The sequence below is a fragment of the Loxodonta africana genome, chromosome 20 (assembly GCF_030014295.1).
Source record: "Loxodonta africana isolate mLoxAfr1 chromosome 20, mLoxAfr1.hap2, whole genome shotgun sequence".
In the NCBI taxonomy this organism is placed as follows: Eukaryota; Metazoa; Chordata; class Mammalia; order Proboscidea; family Elephantidae; genus Loxodonta; species Loxodonta africana.
Genome location: NC_087361.1, coordinates 42,021,317 through 42,043,225, shown reverse-complemented (window position 1 = coordinate 42,043,225; position 21,909 = coordinate 42,021,317).

Below are 21,909 nucleotides of genomic sequence, written 5' to 3'. Positions count from 1 at the left end.
TCTGAAGGATTTGATAAGAATTCTCAAAAGAAGTTTTTGGTTTTTCTTTTCAACTTATCACATCACTGCTGTACTAATATTCCCTCAATCGCTGTAAACACACTGTGTTTATTTTTCCTAAGGAACTTGGATTTCTTTCCCTTGTGTGTATAGCATCAAGAACAAAATTCTCAATATTTATTTAAAAGACTTCTAAACTAAAATTTGACCTCGACTAAACTAGTAAATCTAGGTATAAAATACTGGACTTTTTAGAGGAAGCACCTAAAAGCTATCTAAAATAATGTAGAGATTACCTCTGTAGTACCCTCTGTCTAAAGATCATTCAACTTTTCTTTAAATATATTCAGTAATAGGAAATTATTTCCTCATTATTAAGCTGTTTCCAATGCTTCGTTGCTATGGGAATTTTTTATTATTTTCCTAGAACCAAAATTACTTTTAATTCCCATTCAGTTGTTGTGGTTTTGCCCTCTGGCACTTCACATAATAGACCTAATGTTCCTATTAAACGGTAATGTTCAAAGGTAAGTTTTGTATTTCTTTTTAACAGTCCCTTTCCAGGAAAACCATCAACATTATAACTGAAAAAAAATTGTGTATAGAAAACAACTGGCAAATACAATTAAAAAAAAAAAAACTTTTCACAGGTATCACCTCATTTTCTATCCATTCCTCCTATAATGTCCAGACCTTGCCCACTCTTCCGCTGACCAAAGATAAGAGTTTGCATTTTATACCTAAAGCTTCAAATGTGAATAAAAAGAAGTGTAATACTTTTGCCCAAAGGTACAAACTAGTTGTACTATCTCTCATAACTGAATCACCACATCAATCAGGTAACTTTCATTTCCATTTCTCACAAGGTGTTTTCTACCTCAGGGAATTTACTCACAGTGTTTTCAAAACTATAAGAGATTTTTCTTTCCTCTCCATTTAAGTGAATCCTATATATTCTTGAACACTAAACTCAAGTCCTATTTCTTTCAATAAACACTGCCTCTTTACTATAAGAAAATGTCCTTTTCTGAAGGTCCATTGTTCTTAAGCCTAGAATACAGAATTTTTATTATCCATATTTGATATTTCCTTCTCTTCTCTCTCTTTCTCCTTCTCTACCTCTATTTCTGTATCTTTCTCTGTCCCTTTATTAGAAGAGTATTGATAAGAGGAAGCAATGCCATGCCTCTTTTACTACCTCCATTTCCTTCGCCTCCAGTAGATGCTCCATAACATCAGTAACTATAACAAAAACAACAAAACTAATTGAATTTATGAATCAAAGGAAGTATGAGTCAGAAACAATAGACTTGGAAGAAAGATTTTTTCCAAGGTCTTGGTCTATTACCTCTAAGACTCTGACATTTAGAGAATTCATTTATCAAGCAAAAAAGAATTACCTAATGCTTTGTAGAAAAGAGATTAAACTCTAGGGTCTCTACAAACTGTAAGGTAAGCCTTTTCTTCCTAACCTAAATGTAGGGCAATCGATAAACATGATGCCTAGGGACAAAGATCGCTAGACTTAAGTACCCTTTCCCATTTATGCTGTCACTTATGCAAAGAAACCTATTCTAATTTGCTAGATGGATCCAGTTAACTTTATCTTTAAGTAAAGTTGAAGAGCCAATTTTTCTCACCATGGCGAAAAATCAATTTATATTCATAGAACAAGATAAGCTAATAAAGTATTTTCTGCCTGGTAGATGTCATGAGTTAAGTACTGTATTGCATGTACCTCATTAAGTGCCACCACCTCAGATATCATTTAGGTAAGGATCTTGGATATCCCCCAAAATGTAAAGTAGCTGTATGAAGCTCAAACGCTTAATCTGGTAAACGCTAACATCTTTGCTGAAACTGCAAAAATGCTCATGAGTTTGATCTAATTTTAAAGAAAAGATCTTCCCAATGCTTTAAGTGTAGTTGTACTAAACAGAGTGATGAGTCAAATGACTATGGAAGATAACACTTCCTTTGATGTTTAAAATTTGGTCCATCGTTTGGAAAATACATATTTACACTACTGTCAGAATTTCATTCTATAAGGCAATGATGAGAGAAATCATCCCTGCTGGAAGACTAAGAAGTATATCAAAACTTGATTTTCCATATATTTAATATATCATATAGAAGCTGCATGTTATAAATATATTCTCAGTACATATCCTCGAAATAACTGAAGAGATATAATAATTTGAAATATTTTTTCTTTGCCAGACCACATAGACTTGTAGGTGACCACTTCCTGATTCACTCAAGGGATAGCCCAACAAAAATAGGAATCTTCGCATCGTGTGAAAAGCAGGGATTCTTGAGCCTTAAACTCATCTCCTACAGGAGAAGAAGAATCATTCAAGCTGGGACTAAAAGAGAAATAAAAATCACTGTTTAGATTTTTACTTCCAAAAGACAACTACTGATGATACAAACTTAAGAACTGAAGGAACCATGTCAGAGGATAAAAATTAGAATTAAAGTAGAAAATGAACTAGATATTCTGGTTCAAGGGAGATAAATAAATGAGGGGCATTCTGGAGTACAGGTAAAGAGGAGGGTAGAGGGGCTGATCCTGAAGATTGGAGCCAGAGACAAGACTATACCTAGAAATATTATAACCCAGTTTTCATTGAGTCCATTCCAATTCATGGAGACTCTAGGTATAACCGAGTAGAACTATGCTTTGTAGGGTTTTCAATGCTTGATTTTTTGGAAGTAGATAGCCAAACATTTCTTCTAAGGCACCTCTAGCTGGACTCTAACAAACAGCCTTTTGGTTAGCAGCAAAGCCCATAAACCTTCCACACTACCCAGGTACTCAAAAAACACTATAAGTACCCTATATGGGCAGTGTTCCAATATATCAGTGATGACCTATTAGACCTATTATTAGAACTCATGTTAGTTGTGGGGTGTGTGTCTTCCACTGACAGCTTTCTGCAATTTTATTTTGGGTTTTCCAATAGAATAATTTTTGTCAGTGCTACAGGACTTGGTTGAAACTCTTCTGGATTGCCGTTAGTAGACATACCTTTTTAATAACCCAATTACTAAAATATTCACATCTACAGAATTAAATTTTTAGTTACTTGATACACATAAGCCCAAAAACAGTGCAAAAGGGAAGACCTTAGCATTAGAACTAAGTGGAACTGTATAGTGGCAAATCCTTCCTCCAAAACATTACCCAGTACGTTTGCATTTGAAAACTTTGTCTTAAAATATGCTTGATTTCATTCATTTTAAAATATTTTTAATGCTTAATAAAATGTAAAACATTTCAAAATAAGAATATTAAGATCTTTTATAAAAATTATCTTGGAGAATTCACAAGGAAATTAGCCATAGTACCAATGCATTTCTAGTTACTTCCAGTCAGAATGAATTTTTTAAGTTCATGCTTTTAACCTGACCTCCTTCTCCAAATAGATGGAAATGATAGGCAATTAGAAAAACAGAATATATATTTATCCCCAAAATAAAAATTAACTTCTCTTGGGGCAAGGAACAAAGATTAAGAGCTTAGACTACTGGCCTGCTGTGTTTATGGTTCAGAAATAGTTATAATTTGATTTTTGGGTTAATAAGAACTAAAATTGGCCATTAGTTATAGTAAGCTGGACTCAGGCTTAATGTTAAAAACACATGATGGGGGCTCCACCAAGTGTGAAAGAACTAGAAATAAAACTGCCACAGGCTGCTGCCTGAGAGTATAACTTAGGTGAATGTATGTCACACATGTTTGGTGGAAGCAAACAGATCTTCACAATTAGGATCTGACCTCAGTCACCCCTTGGCTTAAAAAAAGGATTTGAGGAGGTGGAGCCAACATGGTACCCTAGACTGCCGTACCATGACATCCCTCTGCAGCAAAGACCTGAAAAACTAAGTAAAACAGACATAAATACCAGTTCTGGAACCCTAACCATCAAATGAAGGTATAAAGAACTGGATCAAACACCAAATGAAAGACGAAACTGACAGAAAACAGAGAATGAGGTGACAGGGAGTAGAGGACCCCTGCCAACCAACATGGCACAGCTCACCACCTTGGAAAACAGCCAGCAACAACCCAGGACAGGGGGTAGGGGAAAGCAACTTCACATAGCTCCCAACAGGAGACGGAGCGTCTGGTAACCACAGAAACATACTTTCTCACCCCTAATCTTTCTGCTCAGAATCGGCAAGAACCCCGCCAGCTCAGCAGCCTTCTCCACTGGGGTATATAATAGAACCCTTACCCCCACCCCGACCCCCACAGCTTTTTTCTCCCTTTTCCTCCCCTTTCTTTCTCCTTCCCACCTAGCATAAAAAAAAAAGAGAACCTACAGACTAGGGGAAAAAAAATTGGCTACAACATATCCAACAAGGGTCTAATCTCTAAAATCTTTAGAATACTTCAGCACCTCACCAACAAAAAAGAAAAATAATACAGTTAAAAAAGGGGCAAAGGATATGAAGAGTCACTTCACCAAAGAAAATATTCAGATGGCTAACAGACAAATGAGGAAATGTTCATCATCATTAGCCATTGGGGAAATGCAAATCAAAACTATAATGAGGTACCATATCACCGTGATACTATTGGCATTAATAAAAAAAAAAAAGGAAAAAAAAAACCCAGAAAATGCGAATGTTGGAGAGGTTGTGGGGAGATACGAACTCTTATGCACTGGTGATAGGAATGTAAAATAGTACAACCACTAATGGAAAAAAATATGGTATCTCCCTAAAAACTAGATCTAGAAATGCGATATGATCCAGCAATCCCATTACTAGAAATATATCCTAGAGAAATAAGAGCGGTCACACAAATAGACACGTGCACACCCGTGTTCACTGCAGCATTATTACAGTAGCAAAATGATGGAAACAACCTAAGTGTCCATCAACAGATGAATGGATAAACAAACTATGGTACATACACACACAGTGCGATACTACACAATGATAAAGAACAATGATGAATCCAAGAAACATCTCACAACATGAATGAATCTGGAGGACATTATGCTGAGTGAAATAAGTCAATCACAAAAGGACAAATATTGTATGAGTTCACTGTTATAAAAACCCAAGGAAAGGTTTACATACAGAAAAAAATCATCTTTGATGTTTGCTAGGGAGGAGAAGACTGGGGAGATGAAATCACTAACTAGACAGTAGACAAGTGTTAATTTTGGTGAAGGGAAAGAAAACACACAATATAGGGGAAGTCAGCACAACTTGACCAAGGTAAAACCACAGAAGCTTCCTTGATACATCCAAACACCTCGAAGGACCAAGTTACTGGGGCTAAGGGCTGGGGGCCATGGTCTCTGGGGACATCTAGGCCAACTGGCATAGCATAGCTCATAAAGAAAATGTTCTACATCTTTCTCTGGTGAGTAGTGTCTGGGGTCTTAAAAGCTTGTGACCAGCCATCTAAAACACATCAGTTGGTCCCATCTCACACGACGCAAAGGAGAATGAAGAAAAAAAGACAGAAGGAAAATATTAGTCCAAAGGACTTACAGACCACATGATCCACAGCCTCCTCCAGTATGAGCAGCGAAGAACTAGATAGTGCCTGGCTTCACCACCGACTGCTCTGACAGGGATCATAATAGAGGACCTGGACATAGCTGGAGAAAAATATAGAACGAAATTCAAATTCACACACACAAAAAAAAGGCCATACTTAGGGTCTGAAAGAGACTAGCAGAGCCCCCAAGACAATGGCCCCGGACACCCTGATAACTCAGAACTAAAGCCACTCCGGAAGCCCACCATTCAGCCAAAGATTAGACAGGCCTATAAAACAAATAATAACACACATGAGGAACATGTTTCTTAGATCAATCAATTATACGAGATCAAACGGGCAACACTGGTCCAAGAGCAAGGAGGAGGAGGCAGAAAAGGACAGGAAAACGACAAATGGACACAGGGAACCTGAGGTGAAAACGGAAAGAGAGAGAGTGCTGACATAATACCAGACTGCAACCAATGCCACAAAACAATTTCTGTATAAAAGTTTTGAATGAGAAACTAATTTGTGCTGTAAAGTTCTACCTAAAGCACAATTAAACAACAACGAAAAATGGATTTGCCATAGTCCCAAAAGCTCCAGAGGACATTTCTCCCAATCTTTCAGCGTCAAGACCTGTCTGAAAGTGAGGTCCCATAGTCAATCAATAAATGCCATGGCAAAATCAATAGTTAGGAAAGTGTCAAGAAGAAATGCAAAGCCATAAAGTTGGGAAGGGTTAATGAAAAGAGTGACAGAGAAAATTACAAAGAGAAATCTCACCAGCAAATAAATAAAAACCTGCAAACCACTTCCAAAACAAATGGAGAACTCTTACTTGCTCTAAAATGGAAAATAAAATCATAACTCGAGAGTGAGGCTCTTCAGGTGAAATAAAAATTAATAGAGCTATCTGAAAATGATGCTAAAGTTATAATGTTTTTGGTATTCACAAAGATAAAAAAGAGAAACAGTTACATTTAACTGAAAGAAACACAACTAGAGCAAGCGCATAAACAAAGACCTAATTGGAAATACTGACAGTAATGAAAAACAAGAAACTAGTAAATACAAAAACCCAAAACCGGGCACAGATAGAGTCAACTGCTATGCTGGAACGTAATAATGGATAATTGGATAGAAGAAAACACAAATTAATAAAAAAAGACCAGTTATAAAAATATGTTAATAGGTTGAGAGACCCATCCAAGGAAAAGAATATTACAGAAGGAATAGTAAGTAGAAAAGGAGTGCTTTTCCACTGCATTTTCAGCATCAAGATTTGTATTCTCAGATTAATACTATTTACCAAATAGTGAGCCAGTTAAATATATTAAGATCTAGATGTAGCCTAGGAAAACTAAAAGACATCAAAAACAAGAAAGCATTGAAATCTGCTGATGAAAAAAGGACATATTACTTAAAAATGAAACCCAGTGAGACTGACAGAATATTCCCTTCAGAAAACTGCACGCTAGAAAAAAAAAAGTAGTTATATCTTCAGTGTGTTGAAAAGTATATGATGCCAATCTAGAATAAGACACAAATAAACAATCTTTTAAGATCAAGGATGAAAATTAAAATTTATATATATTTTTGCAACCTACAAACATGAAGAAATGTTACTACCTTCAAGCCCCATCAGAATGCTGTAGACGTGCACGTTATTTTCTTGCCTCCCTTGACGTTCATCCCCCAAATTTATCAGAGTTTCACTTTCACGTCATACTTCTGAGATAGGGAAGAAACAGCGACTGAGCCCCTAGGCAAGGAGCCCTGCAACTTGCAACTTACTACAAAACTATGTGTTTGGCTCATGACAAAAAACTCTCATCTTGGAATGTGCCATAAGGAAAGAACAAAGTACTCCCTTACAAGATGTTTTTCAGAAGTACTGGCCGGACCTGGTTCCTGGAGCATGCGCAGACATCTGCAAGGTGACCAAGGTGACCGACAGATGACTTCTGCCTGAAGCAAGTACCATAGATAGGAATCAAACCCGCACCACAGGAGGGATTGCGCAGGCGCAACACCCCATAATAAGTGCTGCCAACCTTCCCAGAAGGCTTTGTCACAGGCTCCATCTTACCGGCAGAGTGCGCGCACAGATAAGGAACTAAAGAGCTACATCAGACTGCTTATACCAAAAAAGGAATTACCTGAAATCCTAGCCGCTGATTCGCTGTTACCCCACTTCTGTATCTGAAAAAGCGAGCAATAAAATCTCAGACAAAGACTTGTGTGTGGGAGTAGTCTGCTAGAGTGCTATGCACTCGGATGCTGCCCGACTGACTGCGCAGTGCTTTCATTATCTAACAAAGGGTTTCCTTTTAAAAGTCAGCCAAGTCTCCCCAAGTAATTCTTTTCTCGTGGGCAAGACAAGGACTCACTTTTTGGGGTCCTTGGGTCCCAGACTGTAACATCTTCATCTTTCTCGAAAGAACCCATGAAGATTAGGTTTTAAAACCCACAATTGCATTTGCTGAGGAAATGTGGTTGAGGACATTGCCCGTTATTGTCCGTGATGCAAAGGCCCATAAAAGGAAAAAAAAAAAAAAAATGTATCAGAAGTATCAAGCAAAAGCTTAGCTTCCCTAACCAAAAATCAGACCAAACTGTTGGCATTGAGTTGATTCCAACTCACAGTGACCGTGTAAGACAGTAGAGCTGCCCCATGGGGTTCCCAAGAAGCAGCTGGTGGACTTGAATCGCGGACGTTTTGGTTAACCACTGTGCCACTAAAGCTACTTAGTTTCCCCAGAGAAGCATAATGTTCGTAATACGTGAACAATGACAATTTCATTACTGATTTTCTTTAGTTTTTCATTTAGGCTGCTGTTGAGCTAAGATTAAAATATAGAACTCAGCTTTACCAGTTACCTTCCAGTCGATTTCAACTCATGGTGACCTCATGTGTGTCAGAGTAGAGCTGTGCTCCATAGAGTGTTCAGTGGCTGATTTTTCACAAGTAGCTCACTAAGCCTTTCCTTCTGAGGACCCTCTGGGCAGACTGGAATTTCCAACCTTTCAGTTGGCACCAAGCATGTTAGCCTTTTTCACCACCAGGGGACTCTACAACTCAAACATGGGCATTTTAATCTCCACCTTTGCCTTTTCAGGTCTGTAACCAATTTTATATTCCAATTTGTGCTTTGTGACTTGTTCTCTTTATTCATTCTTTTTTTTTTTTTTTGGTGGTGCTGTAGGGGGGATGCTCTATAAGCTCTTCAAAACATGGGGTAGTGATTAGTTAATTTACTTTTTAATTCACTGAATCTAGACAGTAGGAAGCAATTGAAACCCCCACCTCCAACTCTGAATCTTGCTGTGCACTAATCCACGGGGGTCAAAACTTTTCACCTGGATGTCGTTTAGAAGATAAAACTCACAAAATCAAGATTGCATCATCTGGTTTCTGCCACATCTTGTGGGAAACCAAATCTCATGTCCTGTGGTGAGTTCACAAATAGAGGGAGATCTGGACAATAAGCAACAGCTTCAGGTGGTAGAATTTTGCAGGAGCCCTGGTGGCACAGTGGTTAAGAGCTATGGGTGTAAGCCAAAAGGTTGGCATTTCGATTCTACCAGCTGCTCATGGAAACCCTATAAGGTTGCTTTGAGCTGAGATTGACTTGATAGCAACAGGTTTAGTTTTTGGTTTTTAAACCTTGTGTGCATAGCTGAGCTAGTTGTTTCAGCTGCTGTTGGATGAAGCAAGCCATGGTCTGGAAAATTTGAGGCACCCGTAAGAGGTGTCAGATATGATTCAAGCAGAAAATCAAATAAATTTTTTTTTTTAATAACTTTTATTAAACTTCAAGTGAACGTTTACAAATCCAGTCTGTCACATATAAGTTTACATACATCTCACTCCCTACTCCCACTTAACTCTCCGCCTCTTGAGTCAGCCCTTTCAGCCTCTCCTTTCTTGACAATTTTGCCTGCTTCCCTCTCTCTCTATCCTCCCATCCCCCCTCCAGACAAGAGTTGCCAACATAATCTCAAGTGTCCACCTGATATAATTAGCTCACTCTTCATCAGCGTCTCTCTCCCACCCGCTGACCAGTCCCTTTCATGTCTGATGAGTTGTCTTCGGGGATGGTTCCTGTCCTGTGTCAACAGAAGGTCTGGGGAGCATGGCCGCCGGGATTCCTCCAGTCTCAGTCAGACCATTAAGTTTGGTCTTTTTATGAGAATTTGGGGTCTGCATCCCACTGATCTCCTGCTCCCTCAGGGGTCCTCTGCTGTGCTCCCTGTCAGGGCAGTCATCGATTGTGGCCGGGCACCAACTAGTTCTTCTGGTCTCAGGATGATGTAGATCTCTGGTTCATGTGGCCCTTTCTGTCTCTTGGGCTCTTAGTTGTCCTGTGGCCTTGGTGTTCTTCATTTTCCTTTGATCCAGGTGGGTTGAGACCAATTGATGCATCTTAGATGGCCGCTTGTTAGCATTTAAGACCCCAGACACCACATTTCAAAGTGGGATGCAGAATGATTTCATAATAGAATTATTTGGCCAATTGACTTAGAAGTCCCCGCAAACCATGTTCCCCAGACCCCCGCCCTTGCTCCGCTGACCTTTGAAGCATTCATTTTATCCCGGAAACTTCTTTGCTTTTGGTCCAGTCCAATTGAGCTGACCTTCCATGTATTGAGTGTTGTCTTTCCCTTCACCTAAAGCAGTTCTTATCTACTGATTAATCAATAAAAAACCCTCTCCCACCCTCCCTCCCTCCCCCCCTCGTAACCACAAAAGTATATGTTCTTCTCAGGTTTACTATTTCTCAAGATCTTATAATAGTGGTCTTATACAATATTTGTCCTTTTGCCTCTGACTAATTTCGCTCAGCATAATGCCTTCCAGGTTCCTCCATGTTATGAAATGTTTCAGAGATTCGTCACTGTTCTTTATCGATGCGTAGTATTCCATTGTGTGAATATACCACAATTTATTTACCCATTCATCTGTTGATGGACACCTTGGTTGCTTCCAACTTTTTGCTATTGTAAACAGAGCTGCAATAAACATGGGTGTGCATATATCTGTTTGTATGAAGGCTCTTGTATCTCTAGGGTACATTCCTAGGAGTGGGATATCTGGGTTGTATGGTAGTTCTATTTCTAACTGTTTAAGATAACGCCAGATAGATTTCCAAAGTGGTTGTACCATTTTACATTCCCACCAGCAGTGTATGAGAGTTCCAATCTCTCCGCAGCCTCTCCAACATTTATTATTTTGTGTTTTTTGGATTAATGCCAGCCTTGCTGGTGTGAGATGGAATCTCATTGTAGTTTTAATTTGCATTTCTCTAATGGCTAATGATCGAGAGCATTTTCTCATGTATCTGTTGGCTGCCTGAATATCTTCTTTAGTGAAATGTGTGTTCATATCCTTTGCCCACTTCTTGATTGGGTTGTTTGTCTTTTTGTGGTTGAGTTTTGACAGAATCATGTAGATTTTAGAGATCAGGCGCTGGTCGGTCATGTCATAGCTGAAAATTCTTTCCCAATCTGTAGGTGGTCTTTTTACTCTTTTGGAGAAGTCTTTAGATGAGCATAGGTGTTTGATTTTTAGGAGCTCCCAGTTATTGGGTTTCTCTTCATCATTTTTGGTAATGTTTTGTATTCTGTTTATACCTTGTATTAGGGCTCCTAGGGTTGTCCCAATTTTTTCTTCCATGATCTTTATCGTTTTAGTTTTTATGTTTAGGTCTTTGATCCACTTGGAGTTAGTTTTTGTGCATGGTGTGAGGTATGGGTCCTGTTTCATTTTTTTGCAAATGGATATCCAGTTATGCCAGCACCATTAGTTAAAAAGGCTATCTTTTCCCCAGTTAATTGACACTGGTCCTTTGTCAAATATCAGCTGCTCATACGTGGATGGATCTATGTCTGGGTTCTCAATTCTGTTCCATTGGTCTATGTGTCTGTTGTTGTACCAATACCAGGCTGTTTTGACTACTGTGGCTGTATAATAGGTTCTGAAGTCAGGTAAGGTGAGGCCTCCCACTTTCTTCTTCTTTTTCAGTAGTGCTTTGCTTATCCGGGGCTTCTTTCCCTTCCATATGAAATTGGTGATTTGTTTCTCTATCCCCTTAAAATATGACATTGGAATTTGGATCGGAAGTGCGTTAAATGTATAGATGGCTTTTGGTAGAATAGACATTTTTACTATGTTAAGTCTTCCTATCCATGAGCAAGGTATGTTTTTCCACTTAAGTATGTCCTTTTGAATTTCTTGTAGTAGAGCTTTGTAGTTTTCTTTGTATAGGTCTTTTACATCCTTGGTAAGATTTATTCCTAAGTATCTTATCTTCTTGGGGGCTACTGTGAATGGTATTGATTTGGTTATTTCCTCTTCGGTGTTCTTTTTGTTGATGTAGAGGAATCCAAGTGATTTTTGTATGTTTATTTTATAACCTGAGACTCTGCCAAACTCTTCTATTAGTTTCAGTAGTTTTCTGGAGGATTCCTTAGGGTTTTCTGTGTATATAATCATGTCATCTGCAAATAGTGATAACTTTACTTCTTCCTTGCCAATCCGGATACCTTTTATTTCTTTGTCTAGCCTAATTGCCCTGGCTAAGACTTCCAACACGATGTTGAATAAGAGCGGTGATAAAGGGCATCCTTGTCTGGTTCCCATTCTCAAGGGAAATGCTTTCAGGTTCTCTCCATTTAGAGTGATATTGGCTGTTGGCTTTGCATAGATGCCCTTTATTATGTTGAGGAATTTTCCTTCAATTCCTATTTTGGTAAGAGTTTTTATCATGAACGGGTGTTGGACTTTGTCAAATGCCTTTTCTGCATCAATTGATAAGATCATGTGGTTTTTGTCTTTTGTTTTATTTATGTGATGGATTACATTAATGGTTTTTCTGATATTAAACCAGCCTTGCATGCCTGGTATAAATCCCACTTGATCGGGGTGAATTATTTTTTTGATGTGTTGTTGGATTCTGTTGGCCAGAATTTTGTTGAGGATTTTTGCATCAATGTTCATGAGGGATATAGGTCTATAATTTTCTTTTTTTGTAATGTCTTTACCTGGTTTTGGTATCAGGGAGATGGTGGCTTCATAGAATGAGTTGGGTAGTATTCCGTCATTTTCTATGCTTTGGAATACCTTTAGTAGTAGTGGTGTTAACTCTTCTCTGAAAGTTTGGTAGAACTCTGCAGTGAAGACGTCCGGGCCAGGGCTTTTTTTTTGTTGGGAGTTTTTTGATTACCGTTTCAATCTCTTTTTTTGTTATGGGTCTATTTAGTTGTTCTACTTCTGAATGTGTTAGTTTAGGTAGGTAGTGTTTTTCCAGGAATTCATCCATTTCTTCTAGGTTTTCAAATTTGTTAGAGTACAATTTTTCATAATAATCTGAAATGATTCTTTTAATTTCATTTGGTTCTGTTGTGATGTGGTCCTTCTCGTTTCTTATTCGGGTTATTTGTTTCCTTTCCTGTATTTCTTTGGTCAGTCTAGCCAATGGTTTATCAATTTTGTTAATTTTTTCAAAGAACCAGCTTTTGGCTTTGTTAATTCTTTCGATTGTTTTTCTGTTCTGTTTTAATTCATTTAGTTCAGCTCTAATTTTTATTATTTGTTTTCTTCTGGTGCCTGATGGATTCTTTTGTTGCTCACTTTCTATTTGTTCTAGTTGTCGGGACAGTTCTCTGATTTTGGCTCTTTCTTCTTTTTGTATGTGTGCATTTATTGATATAAATTGGCCTCTGAGCACTGCTTTTGCTGTGTCCCAGAGGTTTTAATAGGAAGTATTTTCATTCTCTTTGCTTTCTATGAATTTCCTTATTCCCTCCTTGATGTCTTCTATAACCCAGTCTTTTTTCAGGAGGGTATTGTTCATTTTCCAAGTATTTGATTTCTTTTCCCTAGTTTTTCTGTTATTGATCTCTAGTTTTATTGCCTTGTGGTCTGAGAAGATGCTTTGTAATATTTCGATGTTTTGGACTCTGCAAAGGTTTGTTTTATGACCTAATATGTGGTCTATTCTAGAGAATGTTCCATGTGCGCTAGAAAAAAAAGTATATTTTGCAGCAGTTGGGTGGAGAGTTCTGTATAAGTCAATGAGGTCAAGTTGGTTGATTGTTGTAATTAGGTCTTCCGTGTCTCTGTTGAGCTTCTTACTGGATGTCCTGTCCTTCTCCGAAAGTGGTGTGTTGAAGTCTCCTACTATAATTGTGGAGGTATCTATCTCGCTTTTCAATTCTGTTAAAATTTGATTTATGTATCTTGCAGCCCTGTCACTGGGTGCATAAATATTTAATATGGTTATGTCTTCCTGATCAATTGTCCCTTTTATCATTATACAGTGTCCTTCTTTATCCTTTGTGGTGGATTTAAGTCTAAAGTCTATTTTGTCAGAAATTAATATTGCTACTCCTCTTCTTTTTTGCTTATTGTTTGCTTGATATACTTTTTTCCATCCTTTGAGTTTTAGTTTGTTTGTGTCTCTAAGTCTAAGGTGTGTCTCTTGTAGGCAGCATATAGATGGATCGTGCTTCTTTATCCAGTCTGTGACTCTCTGTCTCTTTACTGGTGCATTTAGTCCATTCACATTCAGGGTAATTATAGATAAATAAGTTTTTAGTGCTGTCATTTTGATGCCTTTTTATGTGTGTTGTTGACAATTTCATTTTTCCACATACTTTTTTGTGCTGAGGAGTTTTTCTTAGTAAATTGTGAGATCTTCATTTTCATAGTGCTTGACTTTATGTTAGTTGAGTCGTTACGTTTTTCTTGGTTTTTATCTCGAGTTATAGAGTTGTTATACCTTTTTGTGGTTACCTTATTATTTACCCCTATTTTTCTAAGTAAAAACCTAACTTGTATTGTTCTATATCGCCTTGTATCACTCTCCATATGGCAGTTCAATGTCTCCTGTATTTAGTCCCTCTTTTTGATTATTGTGATCTTTTACCTAATGACTTCCAGGATTCCCTGTTATGTGTATTTTTATTTTATTTTTTTTAATTAATCTTAATTTGTTTGTTTTTGTGATTTCCCTATTTGAGTTGATATCAGGACGTTCTGTTTTGTGACCTTGTGTTGTGCTGATATCTGATCTTATTGGTTCTCTGACCAAACAATATCCTTTAGTATTTCTTGTAGCTTTGGTTTGGTTTTTGCAAATTCTCTAAACTTGTGTTTGTCTGTAAATATCTTAATTTCGCCTTCATATTTCAGAGAGAGTTTTGCTGGATATATGATCCTTGGCTGGCAGTTTTTCTCCTTCAGTGTTCTGTATATGTCGTCCCATTCCCTTCTTGCCTGCATGGTTTCTGCTGAGTAGTCTGAACTGATTCTTACTGATTCTCCCTTGAAGGAAACCTTTCTTTTCTCCCTGGCTGCTTTTAAAATTTTCTGTTTATCTTTGGTTTTGGTGAGTTTGATGATAATATGTCTTGGTGTTTTTCTTTTTGGATCAATCTTAAATGGGGTTCGATGAGCATCTTGGATAGCTATCCTTTCGTCTTTCATGATGTCAGGGAAGTTTTCTGTCAGGAGTTCTTCAACTATTTTCTCTGTGTTTTCTGTCCCCCCTCCCTGTTCTGGGACTCCAATCACCCGCAGGTTATCCTTCTTGATAGAGTCCCACATAATTCTTAGGGTTTCTTCATTTTTTTTAATTCTTTTGTCCGATTTTTTTTCAGCTATGTTGGTGTTGATTCCCTGGTCCTCCAGATGTCCCAGTCTGCATTCTAATTGCTCGAGTCTGCTCCTCTCACTTCCTGGTGCGTTGTCTAATTCTGTAATTTTATTGTTAATCTTTTGGATTTCTACATGTTGTCTCTCTATGGATTCTTGCAACTTATTAATTTTTCCAGTATGTTCTTGAACAATCTTTTTGAGTTCTTCAACAGTTTTATCAGTGTGTTCCTTGGCTTTTTCTGCAGTTATCCTAATTTCATTTGTGATATCATTAAGCATTCTGTATATTAGTTTTTTATATTCTGTATCTGATAATTCCAAGATTGTATCTTCATTTGGGAAAGGTTTTGATTCTTTTGTTTGGGGGGTTGGAGAAGCTGTCATGGTCTGCTTCTTTAAGTGGTTTGATATGGATTGTTGTCTCCGAGCCATCACTGGGAAACTAGTTTTTCCAGAAAATCCGCTAAAAAAAAACTGCAGTCAGATCCCTATCAGAGTTCTCCCTCTGGCCTAGGGTATTCAGGTGTTAATGAAGCCGCCTGGGGAGGGTGGGGGAGGGAACAGAGAGATAGGAGAGTAGCACCTCAGAATATAGCCAGAGTTGCTTGTCTTGCTTGGAATGACTATTATATCTGAGATTCCCGCGGGGCGCGTCGCCTATGTGTGCTGGCTGTGTGGAGATTGCCCCCGGGGGGTCTGGCCCGCTGGAGTCACAGTCAGATCCTCCGTTTCCAGCTCCACGCCCAGCGTCAAGGCTCCCCTACTGGGACGGTGCACTCTCAACTCCAAAATCAGTCGCTGCCTCCCGGGGACTTCTCGTCCCTCCAGCCGCGTGGTTGTGCCGCCTCTAAGAACCAGTTGGGCCTCCTCCCGGGGTTAGTTCAGATGGGTGGAGCAGGTCCCCGTGCTTGTGCCGTGACCGAGTGTCCCGGCTGGGACGCTGTTCTCCCTGCTTCAATACCAGTTGCTGCCTCCCGGGGATTTCTCCTACCGGCTGCGTCCCACGCCGCCCGCGGGACCCGGCTGGTCCCCTTCCCGGGGTTAGTTCAGGGGGGTGGAGCAGCTCTCCGTGTTTATGGCGTACCTGCGTCCAGTCCAAATCCCTGCAGGACGGTTCCCCGGCTCAGATGCTGCTCTTTCTGCTCCAAGACCAGTCACTGCCTCCCGGGGACTTCTCCTACCGGCTGCATCCCATGCCACCCGTGAAACCGGCTGGTCCCCCTCCCGGGGTTAGTTCAGGAGGGTGGAGCAGGTCTCTGTGCTTGTGCCTTACCTGACTGGTACGCTGGCTCCAGGCTCTGGAAACAATCGCTGCTTCCCCGTATTAGTTCATTCTCCGTCTCTAAATCTGTGTTTGTTGTTCAGGGTTCGTAGATTGTTATGTATGTGATCGATTCACTTGTTTTTCCGTGTCTTTGTTGTAAGAGGGATCCGAGGTAGCGTCTGCCTAGTCCGCCACCTTGGCTCCGCCCCCCAATAAAATATTTTTGAATTAAATTATATTTTATCTCCCCAAATGAGTGAATATTTCATTTTGACTTATTTCCATTTAGAAATTCTGTAGCAAATTTTACTCCTTTCTCTCCTTTTCTCTCTCCTCTCAATTCTTCTTCAACAATCTCTCCCACATCTGGTTTTGCTCCAACACCACCACCATAATCTGCAAGTAAAAATGTTCTGCTTCTTTCAGATCATTGTAATAGCTCCCTAAGTCGTCTCCTGCCCCCAGTCCCTTCCAGCTCAACTTCACAATGTATTTGTTGCCAGAGTCATCTTTTTAAAGCATTTTCAGTGGCAAAGCTTTGCTTTATGAAACTAGTTAGAATTGTTCACTCTTTCTTCAAGGTTCTTCATAATAAGGCTACCAATACCTTTTGACCACCCCTTCCACTGCTCTATCTTCCCACATGCTCTTTCTGTTCCTGGCATACATTCTTTCTGTTTCTCCATGGGCTCCCGGACCATCTAGCCTCAGGACCTTGCACGTTCTCTTTCTAGAGACAAACATAGCTTAATCCCAGTCTGTTTAGGTTTTTTTTTTTTAATTTAATTTTTTTTTTTTATCTGAAACATTCTCCTTGATCACCTTATGTAACCAAACCAAAAAAAAAAAAAAACAAACCCAGTGCCTTCGAGTCGATTCCAACTCATAGCGACCCTATAGGACAGAGTAGAACATTCCCATAGAGTTTCCAAGGAGCGCCTGCTGGGTTTGAACTGCTTACCCTTTGGTTAGCAGCTGTAACACTTAACCACTACGCCAGCAGGGTTTCCAGCATAACTTTTTCCCAAATTCTCCTACCAGGTCTTATTTTCTTCCATAAAACTTGTTATCACCTGATAGATTATACATTTTTGTATTTTCTGTGTCTACTCATTAGAATTAAACTCTATAAAACCAGTACTTGTTATTATTCTCTTATTGTGTTATCAGACCCTAGTACTGTGCATGGCTTTTAATAGATCTTAATAAATATTTCTGTTAATATTGTTACTGTTTCCAGGCTTATATACCATTTATTTTTGGAAAAATCCACAGATTCTGCCTGTTCTCATTCATAAAAGCTGTATACTTTCTTATTTCTAAACCTTTTTTCATGATTTACTCTATTTTGGGATATCTTCTCCTGATGTCAGGTCTTACTGAAATTATTTTAATTCTTCAAGTCACATTTCTTGATAATATTTTTCCTCATTCTTCCCATCATTGTGACCTCATATTCTCATAGTACTCAAAAAGCATAAATCCCCTTATGACATATTATATCACTTATTGTTTTATAGTTATTTCTGACCTTTCTTTATGCCTTTTAGTAGATTATAAATTCCTTGGTAACAATGCCAAGCATTAACTTTGGTTATAATTCATGGAGCTTCTAAGACAAATGAGAGTACTAAAATGAATCTAAAATATTTGGGCAGTAAGTGAAAAAGGAATGTACCTATTTAATTTGCAATGATATTTTTAAGCTCTTGTAGAAAATATTAAATTGATATTTTAGTATTAACTGAACATTTTTCAAAAGTTGACTATTCAACAATTTATCAAACACATGTTAATTTGAATTGAGTCTGAACCAGAGATTGTAAAAAATACATGCACAGATTCACAAATCCTCTTGGTAGGCAGAAGAATGGCCCCCAAGATGCCCGCAGCCTCAACCTTGGAACAGGGGAATATTTTATCTTAGATGTCTAAAAGGACTTTGCAGATGTAATTAAGGTACAAAGTTTAAATATGGAGATATTCTGGATTATCCAGGTGGTCCGATTCTAATCCAATGAACCCTTAAATGCAGAGAACTTTCTCTAGGTGGAGGCAGGGGAAATGAGGCAGAAGAAAAGGTCAGAGAGATTAGAAGCACAAGAAAGACTTGACAGGAGATTTCTGGAATTGAAGATAAATTAGGGAATGTAGGTGGCTTCTAGAAGCTGAGACAACCAGCAAAGAAAAGCTGAGACAACCAGCAAAGAAAAGGAATTTCAGTCCTATAACCACATGGCACAAAATTGTGCCAACTACCTTAACGAGCTTGGAAACTGATTCATACCTCCCCGCAACCAGTTGGGGGTCGATTCCTACTCATAGTGACCCTGTTGAACAGGGCAGATCCGCCCCTTAAGGTTTCCAAGGCTTTCACCTTTACAGAAGCAGACTACCACATCTTTCTCCAGTGGATCTGCTGAAGGGCCTGAAGTGCCAACCTTTCAGTAAGCAGCTGAACACTTAACCACTGTACCACCAGGGCTCCTTGATTCATCCCCAGAATCTCCAAAAAGGAATGGAGCCCTGCTTACACCTTGATGTCAGCTTCGTGAAACTCTAAGCAGAGGGCTCAGGTGAGTCACAGTGCCTTAGGACTTCTGACCCACAAGTGATAATGGTGGCTTGGATCAGGCTGGTAGCATGGAGAAGGTAAGAAATGGTGATATCCCGTGAAGCACTGTGGACACGATTTATAGAAAGATTGCACATGGAATGTGAGACAGAGGAGTGCATGTTGATCCTAATATTTTCACCCTAGAAATCTAGAAAAATTGAATGTGTGTAACTGAGATGCAATACACTATGGGGATAGAAGCTTTTGAGGGAGTTGACTTTTGGACATGCTGCGTTGGCTTTTATGTATTGAAATGGAGAGACTGAGTAGGCAGTGGGATATGAGTAGAACATAGTGGAGATGTCTGGGAAGTAGAGATAAACTTAGGAGTCATCAATGTGTGGAGAGTATTTAAAGCTATGAGAGTTGGTGAAATTATCAAGAGACAAAGCTGATAAAAGAGGGAGATGTTGCTAGACTGATGCTTGGAACACTTGGATGTTTTGAGGTCAGGGACATGAGGAGGAGCTAATGAAAGAGACTAAGAAGGAATGATCAATCAATGAAGTTACTGTAAACCCAGGAAAATGTATTCATAGCTTACTTAGAGATGAGAGAAGAAAGTGTTTCAAGAGAAGGAAGTGATTATGTCAGTTTTTTTTTTTTCCTCTTTCATTTTCATGCATCATCTAAAACACATTGGATTATTCTTCACATATTTAAAGAGATCATGTTATATTCATGATAAGTTAAAAAGACTTCAAATATTTACTTATCAAAGCAAATGTAGTATGTTTTTATTATTGGCTTGGATATTTTTCTTGATGGGAAATTTTTAAGTTATTATAGGACTTCCCAATATTTTATTGATTAGTTTACAACTAAATGATATAGTGCAGTTCTACTCTGTCCTACAGGGTCGCCATGAGTCGGAATCAACTCGACAGCAGTGGGTGGGTTTTTTTATTTGAAGAAAAAAAAATTCAAAGTCAAGTATCCTTTAAAAAAAAAAAAATTAGATATGCATAAATACACCGATGTGCTATGCAGGGCTTTCTTTAATTTCTTAATGAAATTTAAATCTTTGTTTTGTTTTTTCAAATCTTGAAAGTTCTCTTACATAGTGTTCTGTCCTCCATAAATCAAACTAATCAGCACTTGAAATTTATGACAATAATGAACTTGAGAAAAGCATGCTAATGACTTTCTAGTAGAGATTGGCACCTTTCAATTCAATAAACACTAAAAATGTGTTGATTAGATTTATTATTAATAACTCTGCAAGTACAACAGCCAAATCTAGTTCAAATCACTCAATAACTAAATTTGATGTATGGTTCTTAGAAATACTTTTAAAAACAAGAAAGATTCATATAAATTTGCAATTGAATCAGTTGATATTTCTTAATAAAATCCATAATCTCATTTATATTAACATGTTCCTGTCAAAGATTTATCTACTCTAAATATTCCTATCTGATTCTTCATTTATCAAAATATTTTGTGTTTGAAACTACTTATCATGTTGCTGCTTTAATATATTTATTCCTCTACGGCACTGGGTTTACATGTAAAAATGCAACCTAGCCAAACTAAACCCACTGCCATCATGTCAATTCCAACTCACAGTGACCCTATAGGACAGAGTAGAACTGCCCTATGTGGTTTTCAAGGCTGTAAATCTTTACAGAAGCAGACTGCTACATCTTTCTGCCGCAGAGCACCTGGTGAATTCAAACCACCGACATTTTGGTTGGCAGTCGAGCACTTTAACCGCTGCACCATCGGGGCTCTTTATCAAAATGCAAAAAGTTTAAGAAACCAATCACCACTCACCCCCTTATCACTGTTTGACTCAATGGTGGCTGATGGGGTTACCAAGTTGTAATCCAGCCTGCTTACCTATGAATCCTTAGGGTATAACTGTGTCTGAGGAAATGACTTGTTTTTAGCTAGGAAAGCAGCCAAGTAAGTCAGGCCTAAGGTGTAGAAGAGAGAATGTCCTATTTTTCTGAGCTCTTCCTTTCATGTCCTTCACCTTATTATTACGGGTTGGTCTTGTATTCACAGTCATGATGTGAACATACAATTACACATAGCAGAGAAAAAATAATTTTATCCTTTTTTTTTTTTTTCAGCTTGTGAAGAAACCTTTCCCATATTCCCCCTAGCTGATTTCTTAGTTTGAATCAGGGGTCACATGCCTAAGCCTATGCTGACAAAGGGGTCAACTTCTCTGAACATATATTTCTGGAGGGTGACTATACCCCCACAATTAGGTATCTGCCTTGGGCTGATATTTATCTGGTTCTCACTGATATAACAGGTGGTTGAGATACTAACATATTAATCTGAAAATAGATATTACCCTGAGCGTTTTGAGTGCCCCACAACCATTTTGACTGTTTGGTTCCTCCTCTGGGACTCCACTAGACCTCACAATGATTTAATATCTGAATGATTAACACAGGCCTTCCAGAACCTTGCACTAGCACTACTAACTAAATAGTTGGTACACTTTTTTTTAAAAAAACAGAAATATCTTAAATACCACCCATGGTTCTGTCAGCAAGGATGAAGGAGAAGGGTATGGTAGATTTTGATGATCGTAAACCTGCCTTTATTTCAACCAGGCATGGTTTTCTCAGACCAATGTTTTCTTCCCAAAAATATCTCACTTGGGTGTGCACAAGGCATGTTGGGAGTTCTATACAGGAAGAGAGGACCACCTTCTTAGAAGGCTGCATACAATACTTAGGTTTGTTAGCACTTACGTCACTTGTCCGTTTCTTTTTTATTCCATATAGAATCATGAGGTAACACCTAGTAAACAGCCAAAAATATTTCTTGATGAGTTCATTTTTGAAAATCATCTTTGTAATGCCTATTATGAGTCATGGCCGGGTACTTTGTTGTTG